Below are 13,326 nucleotides of genomic sequence, written 5' to 3' on the forward strand. Positions count from 1 at the left end.
GATTTAGCAGATCTGGTAAAAATTTGAAACTGTATAAATTATTAAATCTTATCATGGGAAATTAACCAATTTTAAAAGCTAGAACTTATAATTCATCAACATGGTGGTTAACTAATTTTTAAAACAGATTTATTGAAGCATAATGGACCTACAAAGAACAGAACATATTTAGTGTATACAATTTGATGAACATAGCTATCTGCAAACACCTAGAATGCCATTACCACAATCAAGGTAGTAGACATATCCAGAATCTCCCAGGGTTTTCTTGTGTCCCTTCATTTGTGTCTGTGTGTGTGTGTTATAAGAATGTTTAATATGAATGCTGAAGCATTGCTGAAGTGTACAAAGCTGTATTGTAAACTATAGACACCGTATTGTACAGCAGCCTCAAGAATGTATTCATTTGCCTAATCAAAACTTTATACCCATTGAACTACAAATCTCCCAGCCCTGAGCCCCTGATTATCACTCTTATATTCTCTGCTTTAATAAGCAAAGGAACTTACTTATGAGGCTTGTCTTGAGTAGATCTCTGCACTCACCTGTCAAATCTTAAAACTTTAGCTGGATAACTTAACTGGGTTGAGTCATGTATGCTATCCAGATGGTCTCAACATCTTACTCTCTCAAGGATATGTCCTTGAAACAGCTCCTAATGTGGGAATGATGGGCAGAATATCATTCCAAAGTCAGGGGTGGGAGTGAGGAGCATTTGATCACCAGGATTCAGCTTGTGAGTAAACCAGCAATCATGTCCTCTCAATTCCTGACCCCCTCCACAACATTCTACCCTTCATGATCAGTTCTTAGAATCTTATACCACCTTCTCTTTCCCAGTGTGCCCTGAGAGGTCAGCAAGGGGTTTCACTTGGACAGAGGTGGCTTGTCTGGTGATTATCCGTTTGCACTGGAGGCAGATACCAGAGTAGTGATAGAGGCGCATGCAAGACAAAGCACAGATAGAGATAATGATTATCAAATAAGTGACAGCTTTTTCTGCCGAGAGACCCATATCAGAACCACTGATTTTTTAAGTTTTTATACTGGATTGTATCCTTGAGGGTGTTTATCTGTGCTTTCGTATGACTTAATAAAGATGATGCATTAGCAGACTCATCAAATATGAACACAGAACATCTTGTTTTAATAATGGCACAAATGCCTTCTTGCAAAGCAGCAATAATTTCCAAGTCCATCCTACTTTGGAAAACATCCTTTTTCTTTAGAGATATTTCAGTGTTTGATAAGGACGGGCATTGCTAGCTATCATCTAAGACTTGCTGAGTGAACTTAGTATGGCCTTACTTTTTTAAAACTTTTTGTTTTGTATTGGTATATAGGTAATTAACAAACAATGATATGATAGTTGAAGGTGAACAGTGAAGGAATTCAACCATATATATGCATGTGTCCATTCTTCTTACTAAGTTCACTCCCATCCAAACTGACACATAATATTGAGTAGAGTTCCATGTCCTTATAGTAGGTCCTTATTGGTGATCCATTTTATAGCAGTGTTTACATGTTCATCCCAAACTCCAACTATCATTCCTCTCACCCTTCCTCCTGGACTTTCTATTTAATACCCTCCAAGGCCAATGGAGGGAAAAAAGATGGTGGCCAAATCATATCAATGGGAAACAGAACATGCCCACCTGGCCTTGAAGAGTAGAAGATTGGCAGCTTTAGGGACTTGATCTAGTCCTGTACATCATGCTTGTGCAAGACGCTTGCTCCTTGGAAGAAAAGTTTTGTCCAACCTAGACAGCATATTAAAAAGCAGAGACATTACTTTGCCAACAAATGTCCATCTAGTCATAGCTATGGTTTTTCCAGCAGTCATGTATGGATGTGAGAGTTGAACTGTAAAGAAATCTGAGTGCTGAAGAATTGATGCTTTTGAACTGTGGTGTTGGAGAAGACTCTTGAGAGTCCCTTAGACAGCAAGGAAATCCAACCAGTCTATGAAATCAGTCCTGAATATTATTGCAAGGACTGATGTTGAAGCTGAAACGCCAATACTTTGGCCACCTGATGCAAAGCACTGACTCATTTAAAAAGACCCTGATGCTGGGAAAGATTGAAGGTGGGAGGAGAAGTAGGCAACAGAGGATGAGATGGTTTGATGGCATCACTGACTCAATGGACATGAGTTAGATTAAACTCTGGGAGTTGGTGATAGACAGGGAGGACTGAGCGATTGAACTGAACTGAACTGTACTTCATGAATGTTGTTCAGAGGAGATACCACTGTCAGGTATAAGGAGATGGATTAGGCAGGATATACCAGACCAGTACCCACTTTTCTCCTTTCTTTCAATGATGTATGTTCCATTTCAGGTAGAGTGTCTTTCAATGTGTCCAGTCTGCTGCAGGACAACAGAGATTGAGTAGTTTCCTCTCACACAGGAGTGCAAAGTAACTCACCCATCCTGGCAGTATATCTCATTGCATATTCAAATAGACAGTTTCTTTTCCAGGCATGATGAAGCTTGATGTTCTCAGCAGCATAGCACATTGATCCATGGTAAGAGTCAGTGTTTATGTTATTGAGTACCTCAGTAGGGTAACCCAGTCTCTTATATGGGGCAGCAGGCCCTACTGGTTGATCATTCAAATATATTAAATCCTTGACAGTACTGTAGTCCATCCAGCCAAAGTGGTTTTATCCTTTAATAACTTTATCTGCTGCTTTAACTTTCCAATTTTCCTTTCTATTAACCCTGCTGATTGTGGGTAATAGGACAGATGGAACCTCAATACGATGCCATGTTCTTCTGCCCAGACTTGCATATCCTGACCTTTGAAATGTGACCCCTGATCACTGTCTACTTGCCAGTAGCACCTGTATATGGTAGTCAGCTTCTCTAATCCTCTAATGGTGGCAGCCTGGTTTGCTTGGTGATAGGGAAAAGTTTGGGTTAAGCCAGACACAGTGTTCACACAAAGCAAAACATATTTCAGTCCTTGCTCAGAGCTTTCACTGGTTGGGAACTCTAGTGTATGGCAAAGGTATACATTTATTTTTTTCTTAAATCAATTTTATGTTTTATTGATTTTAAGCTTGTTACTTTGAAGATAATTTTAAAATTCAAATGTTATAAATTATCTTAATTTTCTTGTTCATATGCAAATGAGGTGAATATGCTGACTATGGATGCAAAGGAATTATTCTTGGCAATGCCTCAAGAAAATCATTTATCTCAATATTTCCAGGGAAATGGAAATAATTTAATTACACTTTAAGTGTATGCTGTAATTTAAATCATAAAACCATAAATCAAAGTCAACTATTTCTGCCACATAATATATTTCTGTTGTTTAAAAGAGAACGGAGACAATATCTATGATATAAAATATTAATTGTGATTATTTTTTTCTAATATGTATATAAAAAGTTCATCTGGTTTCTCCTGCTCTTACATGCATACAAATACATTTTAATTTATTTTCAGTTAAAATTATATCATTTTACTTGAATTCTTATATACTTTAAGGACAAAATATAGCCCACAAACCCTGAACTGCTACTGACTTACTTGGTAAATAAATAAACTTGCTTTTGAATGTCAATGTTTCATATTCCCTATTTTATCATACTGAAAATGTATTTAATCTATACTTATATTTAAATATTAATTGACTATTAGTTAATCATCATTGACTCTATTTTCCTAAATTCCTATTTGTGTCCAAAATTTCTGTTATTATTAAGTAACTAGCCTTTGTACTGGAATGTTTAATAATAGACTGAAATGAAACCATTTATTTAAAAATAACTATATAGTCTTTTATAGTGATATATGATATTAAAATATTTGATCCATGATTGAGAATAATGTGAGTGATTATTAGATTTTCTACTTATTTCTGATAGAATATCATATAGTATCAGTGTGGTCTTCTATTTCATATTATCAACTTTTTTTGTTCTGAAATTGATAATCCTCATGATTTATATACTAAATGTAACTTTAACTCTCTGATTAACATCTTTGTGGGTCGGTTAGTCACTCAGTCGTGTCTGACTCTTTGAGACCCCACAAACTGTAGCCTGTCAGGCTCCTCTATCCATGGGATTCCCCAGGCAAGAATACTGGAGTGGATTGCTGTTCCCGTCTCCAGAGGATCTTCCTGACCCAGGGATCGAACCCAGGTCTCCTGTATTGCAGGCAGATTCTTTACCATCTGAGCATAGCCAAAAATATACAAGTGTAAATGAAAATCCATTGAACATGGCATTAAAATACTCCATAGAATAATGCCAAATTGGATATCTGGTAAAACTTAGTTTTTTAAAAAGAAATTATTTTGATGGCTATTTTTATGCTCCTGAGAATTAATTTTAAAATACAAGTATAACAATGCCATAAGACTAAAAAAGCTCCAACTTATAATTTGTATTTTAAAATAACTTTACATATTCATTGAAAAATGTTAAAATAATTTGCATGGTTTAGTGTAGGCGACAGTGTTCACGGATGCTAAAGGAAAAATTACAAAAGGATAGAGTGTATTTCTTATTAAAAATAATTTATCAAACATGTACAATATGCTACCATTGTAAACACAGTGCAATTAATAATGAATTATGGTCTTTGCCTTGAATCAACTCAGTCTAGAGGGATGAATAAGCACAGAGTTACAATTAAGTATGACAAATATTTTGATAGAAGTTGCTTTAGATACTAGCAAGGAAAAACCCATTGGTGGCTTATCAAAAATTTTCAGGGGAATATAATCAACCAACAGACCTTATGAAATTAAAAATAAAAATGAATAGTAATACAACATTTTTGTTCCCCTCAGGAAAAGGGACTTTTAAGGTAATTAGTAAATACTTCTGGAAGAAGAAGACTAATGTTGGCCTTAACTCACCTTTTTTTAAATTTTTAATTTTAAAGTATCCTATTGTTTGTTTTAAAATCAACACCCATCTGCGTTTAACATATTTACTATTTTCTGATTAGAATCTTGAACAAATTAAAACCTGACATTGATTATATTTCATTAACAGTAAACAAAACAAAGCAAAATGTTTCTTCTTTATTTTACACATTGAAGCCAATTCAACTTTTAAGGAAAAAATAAATCCAGTTTTTTCTTTTCATAAAACCAATAATTTCTCACCAGTTATTAAACTATTTATGTTGATGATTATCTTAAGAACATGTCTATACACCTTCTCTTACTGATAGAAAGTAGTTTTGAATAGAGTTTCCATATTCCAGATCTGTATTGCTTCAGACTAACTGCTCAGAATATTTTTAATGATGCTTCATGTAACAGGGTTCAAATACCTGAAGTCTCTTAGTCAATACCCTTGTAATATCTTTGAATTTAAGAATGGCACCTTATTTTAGATATATTTAATTTATATAACACTTGAGATAATATCTCAATGTCTTAGAGAACTTTTTAAAATCTATTTGGCATAGGTCATCCCAGCTATGCTGCTGCTGCTAAGTCACTTCAGTCGTGTCCAACTCTGTGTGACCCCATAGACGGCAGCCCACTACGCTCCCCTGTCCCTGGGATTCTCCAGGCAAGAACATTGCAGTGGGTTGCCATTTCCTTCTCCAATGCATGAAAGTGAAAAGTGAAAGTGAAGTGTTCAGTAGTGTCCAACTCTTAACTGTGGCCTACCAGGCTCCTCCATCCATGGGATTTTCCAGGCAAGAATACTGGAGTGGGGTGCCATTGCCTTCTCCAATCCCATCTATAATTATGGATAATTTGACTATGAGCTAATCCACAGTTTCTGTTCTGGTAACCGTATTAGGCTACTGTTTTACGACTATTTAGTACATAATAAAGAAGTGAAAGTGAAGTCGTTCAGTCGTATCCGACTCTTTGCCACCCCATGGACTGCAGCCCGCCAGGCTCCATTGTCCATGGGATTTTCCAGGCAAGAGTACTGGAGTTGGTTGCTGTTTCCTTTTCCAGTAGTACATAATAGGAACACAATAAGTATAGAATGATACGATATATTAAACATTTTCAAAATGGATTATTTTTAGATTCGTCTCCCTTGAAACTTTTGCAGTTATATTTGAGAATGAATATTCAAGCATTTATATACATTGCTATTAAATCTTATAAATTTACCCCATTATGCAAATCTAAATGTCATCCTAATTTTGTCATCAATTCTCATTATTAACAGCTTTTAATAACAATTCAAATATGTCTTTATTTAGGTCATTAATTTAAAATGCTAGAACGGGTTAAGGCAGAGTAGTGATTCTTTACACATAACTAAGAGTTCTCCTGGAGAAGGCAATGGCACCCCACTCCAGTGTTCTTGCCTGGAGAATCCCAGGGATGGGGGAGCCTGGTGGGCTGCCGTCTATGGGGTCACACAGAGTCGGACACAACTGAAGCAACTTAGCAAGAGTCCTCCTAGGAGATGGCATTCTGTCTTTAGCCAACTCCTTCTAGTTGAGGTCGTTGATATGTTACTAATTTACCTGATTGATTTGGCATCAAACTTATATGATTCTTTATCTTAGCTATAAAAACGTGAGAGACTTCATATTACATGTTCTGTGGATTTTCCAGTGATATACTGTTAAGATATTATTTAGGTGGAAGGTAGCTCTTCCTTTTTATTTAATTTTTAATTTTAAAAAATCTATTTATTTTTAATTGAACAGTAACTGCTTTAAAATATGTTGGCTTCTGCCAAACATTGACATGAATCAGCCTAGGTATACATATGTTCACTCTCTCTTGAATCTTCTTCCCACCGTCCACCCCTCTAGGTTGTCACAGAGCCCAGGTTTGAGTTCCCTGATTCATACAGGGCTATCTATTTTACATACGGTAGTGGGATATGTTTCATTGCCACTGTGTCCATAAGTCTGTACTCTATGTCTGTGTCTAAATTGCACCCTGCAAATAGATTCATCAGTCTTTCTAGATTCCATATATATGTGTTAATATGCAATATTTGTTTTTCTCTTTCTGACTTACTTCACTCTGCATAATAGGCTCTAGGTTCATCCACCTCATTAGAACTGGTTCAAATGCATTCCTTTATATGGCTGAGTAATATTCCATTATATATATGTAACATGCTCTTTTTATCAATTCACCTGTTGATGGACATCTATGTTGCTTCCAATGTCCTAGCTATTATAAATAGTGCTGCAATGAACACTGTGGTACATGCATCTTTTTCAATTATGGCTTTCTTAGGGTACATTCCCAGCAGTGAGATTGTCGGATCATATGTGAGTTTTGGGCTTCCACAGTGACTCAGTGGTTAAAAAGTCTGCCTGCAGTGCAGGAGCCACAGGAGATACGAGTTTGATCTCTGGGTCAAGAAGATCCCCTGGAGGAGTGCATGGCAACCCACACCGTATTCTTGCCTAGAAAATTTCTGGACAGAGGAACCTGGAGGGCTGCAGTCCATAGTGTCACAAAGAGCTGGACATAACTGAAGCAACAGCACACACAAAAATCGTTTTATCTCTAGTTTCTGAAGGAATCTCCGTACTGTCTTCATGGTTGCTGTACCAGCTTACATTACAATAGTGCAAGAGGGTTCCCTTTCCTCCACACCCTCTCAGGCATTTATTGTATGTAGATTTTTTGATAATGGCCACTCTGACTGCTGTGAGGTGATATTTTCGTTTTGGTTTGCATTTCTCTAACAATGAGTGGTGCAGAGCATCTTTTCCTCTGTTTATGAGCCATTTGTTTGTCTTTGGAGAAATGTCTGTTTAGGTCTTGTGCCCACTTTTTGATTGTGGTGTTTGTTTTTCTGGTAATGAGTTGCAGGAACTGCTTGTATAATTTGGAAATTAATCCTTTGTCAGTTGTTTCATTTGCTATTATTTTCTCCCATTCTTTGGGTTTTTTCACCTTGTTTATAATTTCCTTTGCTGTGTAAAACTTTTAAGTTTCATTAGGTCCCACTTGTTTATTTTTCTTTTTATTTCATTACTCTAGGAGGTGGATCATAGAGGATCTTGCCTTGCTTTATATCATAGAGTGTTCTGCCTATGTTTTCCTCTAAGAATTTTATAATTTCTGGCCTTACATTTAGGTCTTTAATCCATTTAATCCATCTTTGTGTGTGCTCTTAGGAAGCATTCAAATTTCATTCTTTTATACCTATTGATTTACTTAAAGTTTAGCTTTGAATAAGCTAGATATACTGGGGAATGTTTAGAGTTAACATGTTGCAAATAGTGAAAAATTGTTTACTTCAGCGTTCTGCTTGACCTATGCCTGTTTTCCTTTACCTAAAAATTGAGGGTTTTTTGTCATTGTTATTGACCTTTAGTGAAAAATTAATCCATATAAACTCATTAATAATGTTTAAATACATGAAATATTACCTCTCAAGTAACTTAATAGCATTTAATCTTCAGTAATTTTTTTCTGAAAATAATATCTTATGTTGAGACATCAAAAATGTGGAAAAGCTTCGAATAGGTTATTTCTCAGAGTTGGGATTATCGAGAGTTGGTTTATGCCTCATAATTTGAATCCTTTGTATTTTTAACAGCAAAAACATTCTACAACATTAAAGTTATCTTTTTGAATTTAAATACTTTCTTTAGATTGATTCCTCAGAAAGGAATTCTAAGATATCCAATGCCATATTATTGTTGATATTGAAAAAACACACACAAAGTTTTATATGGCAGGCACTGTTCATTTCTGTGAAGATTAGCACTATAAAAACTAAATGAAAAACTTTCAACCATTATATTTTTCATATGACATACTTAAAAGATAAAAGAATATTGTACTTAGCAATATATTTTTTGAAATAGTTACTTTGTGTTGTGATCACTTGCCTGAACTCTTAAATATATATATATATATATATTTAAAATTGATGATGGCTGCTAGCAAACTTTCTGTTAGTTTATTTGCAGAATTCTAATGCATAATGTTAGTTCCAGAAACCACAGTTCAGAAATTCTCATTACTGGTTTATACTACGAACTTTCAGCTATGATAATAAGCAGTTTACTCAACATAATTTAGGAATTCATCATTTACATTAACCTATTTACTATCACTTCTTATTGATCCAGGTTTTATTTTGATTTTATGTATCTGTCCTCACATGCTTCAGCAATATAGATGACAAATATGAACGGAAGAAAAATTAATATGAAGTTTGAAATAAAATTTCCACAATAAAATTAGAATATATTTCTTAAGGGGAATAGCTGGAACTGGAATACGGATAGTCTGACTTGAAAGCAAGAGCTCTTAACTACTAAGAAAAAAGAAAAAACAGGAAAAATTTCAGTACATGAAATTGATTTTACACGTTTTACCCTCTAATAATTTTAGTATGTAGCTCATCACCTTGATATCCTTTAAATATACACAGATTTATACATAATCCTTCTGGTATTAGTGAAAGTAGTAATAGCAATGGAAATAATAATCATAATTAAAGTAACAAGAACAGAAAAAAAACAATAACTTGAATAACATGCCAACATTTTAAAAATGTTTTCAAGTTTAATAGTCACACAGTAGTATCCAAGAGGTTGACGCTATGAGTATACAGATGTGCATATCAGGAAATCAGATTAGTGGATCAGGAAATCAGATTTGTAGATCAGGAAATCAGGCAGAATAAGGCATTGCAATTTGCTGCACAGTATTGTGAAACCAGCTTTCTAACCCAGATGGTGTGAGCTTCTAATTTTTACTTTTAATGATGACAATATCTCTGTTTCCTATTTAATTTAGTCCCCTCCATCTCTTATTTCCATCAAATAGGATATAGAATCATGACTAAAATGTCAATCAGGCAAATGAAACTTCTTTCTGTAAGAAATTATAGTTTGTGCAGTAAATAAAAGCCTATGGCTATGTTTTATACTTGTATCTGGTGGCACAGTGGCAAAGAATCCACCTGCCAATGCAGGAGATCTTTGGAATGGGAAAATCCCCTGGAGTGGGTAATGGAAACCCACTCCAGTATTCTTGCCTGGGCAATCCCATGCATAGAGAAACCTGGAGGGTTATAGCCTCTGGGGTCTCAAAGAGTTAGACATGACTGAGCAACTAAGCGCAAACACAATCACATGTAACTTTAAGCCAAAATCAGCCGTAACAGGCTTCCATGAGTAGCATTCACAGTTCCCTTATTACCTAGTTATATTCAGTATGGTGAAAACAGGCCCTAAAATGATGAAGCAAACTAATACTTTAATGTTTTACATGTTTTAAATAAAAACTTGAGTTATAGATTTTATCAGTAAATTTGTTGACTATGTAGGAATTTGCTGAAATGTACAGCAGCCACCTTGCTACAGATTGCTATTTGAGGGCTGCCAGGACTTTACAATTCTCAGATAATTTCCCACTGACTAAATCCTAAATGCCAGCCCTAAACTCTTAAGGCTTCCCCAGTGTCTCAGCAGTAAAGAATCCTCCTGCATTGGTTGGATCTCTGGGTCAGGAAGATCCGTTGGAGAAAGAAATAGCAACCTACTCAAGTATTCTGGCCTGCTAAATTCCATGGACAGAGAACCCTGGCAGAGAGACTCGTCTGAGCACACAATCATGCATGTCTTAAAGATGACCATTAAAGCTTAAATATGTTTCCTGGAAATGATAATGGTATAGTCCATTGTCAGTCACTTAACAATTAAAGTATTAATATATTTATTATTTATAAAAATAGATTTTTACATTATAACAGATAGTCTCTTCAGTTCAGTTAAGTCGCTCAGTCATTTTTGACTCTTTGTGACCCCATGAACCTCAGCATGCCAGGCCTCCCTGTGCATCATCAACTTCCATAATTTACACAAACTCAAGTCCATTGAGTCAGTGATGCCATCCGACCATCATCCTCTGTCGTCCCCTTCTCCTCCTGCAATCAATCTTTCCCAGCATCAGGGTCTTTTAAATGAGTCAGCTCTTTGCATCAGGTGGCCAAAGTAATGGCATTTCAGCTTCAGTAATGGCATTTCAGCTTCAAAATCAGTCTTTCCAAAGAACACCCAGGACTGATCTCCTTCAGGATGGACTGGTTGGATCTCCTTGCAGTCCAAGGGACTCTCAAGAGTCTTCTCCAACACCATAGTTCAACAGCATCAATTCTTCAGCATTCAGCTTTCTTTATAGTCCAACTCTCACATCTATACATGACTATGGGAAATACCATAGCCTTGACTAGATGGACCTTTGTTGACAAAGTACTGTCTCTGCTTTTTAATATGCTCTCTAGGTTGGTCATAACTTTTCTTCCAAGGAGTGAGCATCTTTTAATTTCATGACTGCAATCACCATCTGCAGTGATTTTTGGAGCCCCCAAAAATAAAGTCAGCCACTGTTTCCACTGTTTCCCATCTATTTGCCATGAAGTGATGGGACCAGATGCCATGATCTTCGTTTTCTGAATGTTGAGCTTTAAGCCAACTTTTTCACTCTCCTCTTTCACTTTCATCAAGAGCCTTATTAGTTCTTCTTCACTTTCTGCCATAATAGTGATTCGTCTGCATATCTCAGGTTATTGATATTTCTCCTGGCAATCTTGATTCCAGCTTGTACTTCTTCCAGTCCAGTGTTTCTCATGATGTACTCTGCATATAAGTTAGATAAGCAGGGTGACAGTATACAGCCTTGACGTACTCCTTTTGCTATTGGAACCGTCTGATGTTCTATGTCCAGTTCTAATTATTGCTTCCTGATCTGCATACAGTTTTCTCAAGAGGCGGGTCAGGTTGTCTGGTATTCCCTTCTCTTGAAGAATTTTCCACAGATTATTGTGATCCACATAGTCAAAGGCTTTGGCATAGTCAATAAAGCTGAAATAAATGTTTTATTGGAACTCTCTTGCTTTTCTGATGATCCAGCGGATGTTGGCAATTTGATCTCTGGTTCCTCTGCCTTTTCTAAAACCAGCTTGAACATCTGGAAGTTCATGGTTCACATGTTGCTGAAGCCTGGCTTGGAGAATTTTGAGCATTACTTTACTAGCATGTGAGATGAATACAATCTTGCAATAGTTTGAGCATTTTTTGGCATTGCCTTTCTTTGGGATTGGAATGAAACTGACTTTTTCCAGTCCTGTGGCCACTGCTGAGTTTTCCAAATTTGCTGGCATATTGAGTGCAGCACTTTCACAGCATCATCTTACAGGATTTGATATAGCTCAACTGGAATTCCATCACCTCCACTAGCTTTGTTCCTAGTGATGCTTCCTAAGGCCCACTTGACTTCACATTCCAGGATGTCTGGCTCTAGGTGAGTGATCACACCATCGTGATTAACTGTGCCATGGCGATCTTTTTTGTATAGTTCTTCTCTGTATTATTTCCAGTTCTTCTTAATATCTTCTGCTTCTGTTAGATCCATATCATTTCTATCCTTTATTGAACTCATCTTTGTATAATATGCACATCCAAGGTCAGGAGTGGTGGCTGAAAAGAGACACCCCACATCCAGTGTCAGGAGGGGTGGCCGAGAGGAGCTAACCCACATCCAAGTTCAGCAGCAACAGCCATGAGGAGATACCCCACGTCCAAGGTAAGGAGTAGTGGCTGAGAGGAGTTACTCCACATCCAAGGTCAGCAGTGACAGCCATGAGGAGTTACCCCACATCCAAGTCAGGAGCAGTGGCTGAGAGGAGTTATCCCACATCCAAGGTCAGGAGCGACAGCCATGAGGAGATACCCCACATCCACCATAAGGAGTAGCAGATGCGCTTTGCTGGAGCAGCCATGAAGAGATACCCCACATCCAAGGTAAAATAAACCTAAGTAAGACCGATCACATGACCTGATCACGTGGACCACAGCCTTGTCTAACTCAATGAAACTAAGCCATGCTGTGTGGGACTACCCAAGATGGATGGGTCATGGTGGAGAGATCTGACAGAATGTGGTCCACTGGAGAAGGGAATGGCAAACCACTTCAGTATTCTTGCCTTGAAAACCCCATGAACAGTATAAACAGGCAAAAAGATAGGACACTGAAAGATGAACTCCCCAGGTTGGTAGGTGCCCAATATGCTACTGGAGATCAGTGGAGAAATAACTCCAGAAAGAATGAAGGGATGGAGCCAAAGCAAAAACAACACCCAGCTGTGAATATGACTGGTGATAGAAGCAAGGTCCGATGTTGTAAAGTGCAATATTGCATAGGAACCTGGAATGTTAGGTCCATGAATCAAGGCAAATTGGAAGTGGTGGAACAGGAGATGGAAAGAGTGAATGTCAACAATCTAGGAATCAGCGAACTAAAATGGACTGAAATGGGTCAATTTAATTCAGATGACCAATATATCTACTACTGTGGGCAGAAATCCATTAGAAGAAATGGAGTAGCCAT

This window comes from Ovis canadensis, chromosome 18 (assembly GCF_042477335.2).
Source record: "Ovis canadensis isolate MfBH-ARS-UI-01 breed Bighorn chromosome 18, ARS-UI_OviCan_v2, whole genome shotgun sequence".
Taxonomy (NCBI): Eukaryota; Metazoa; Chordata; class Mammalia; order Artiodactyla; family Bovidae; genus Ovis; species Ovis canadensis.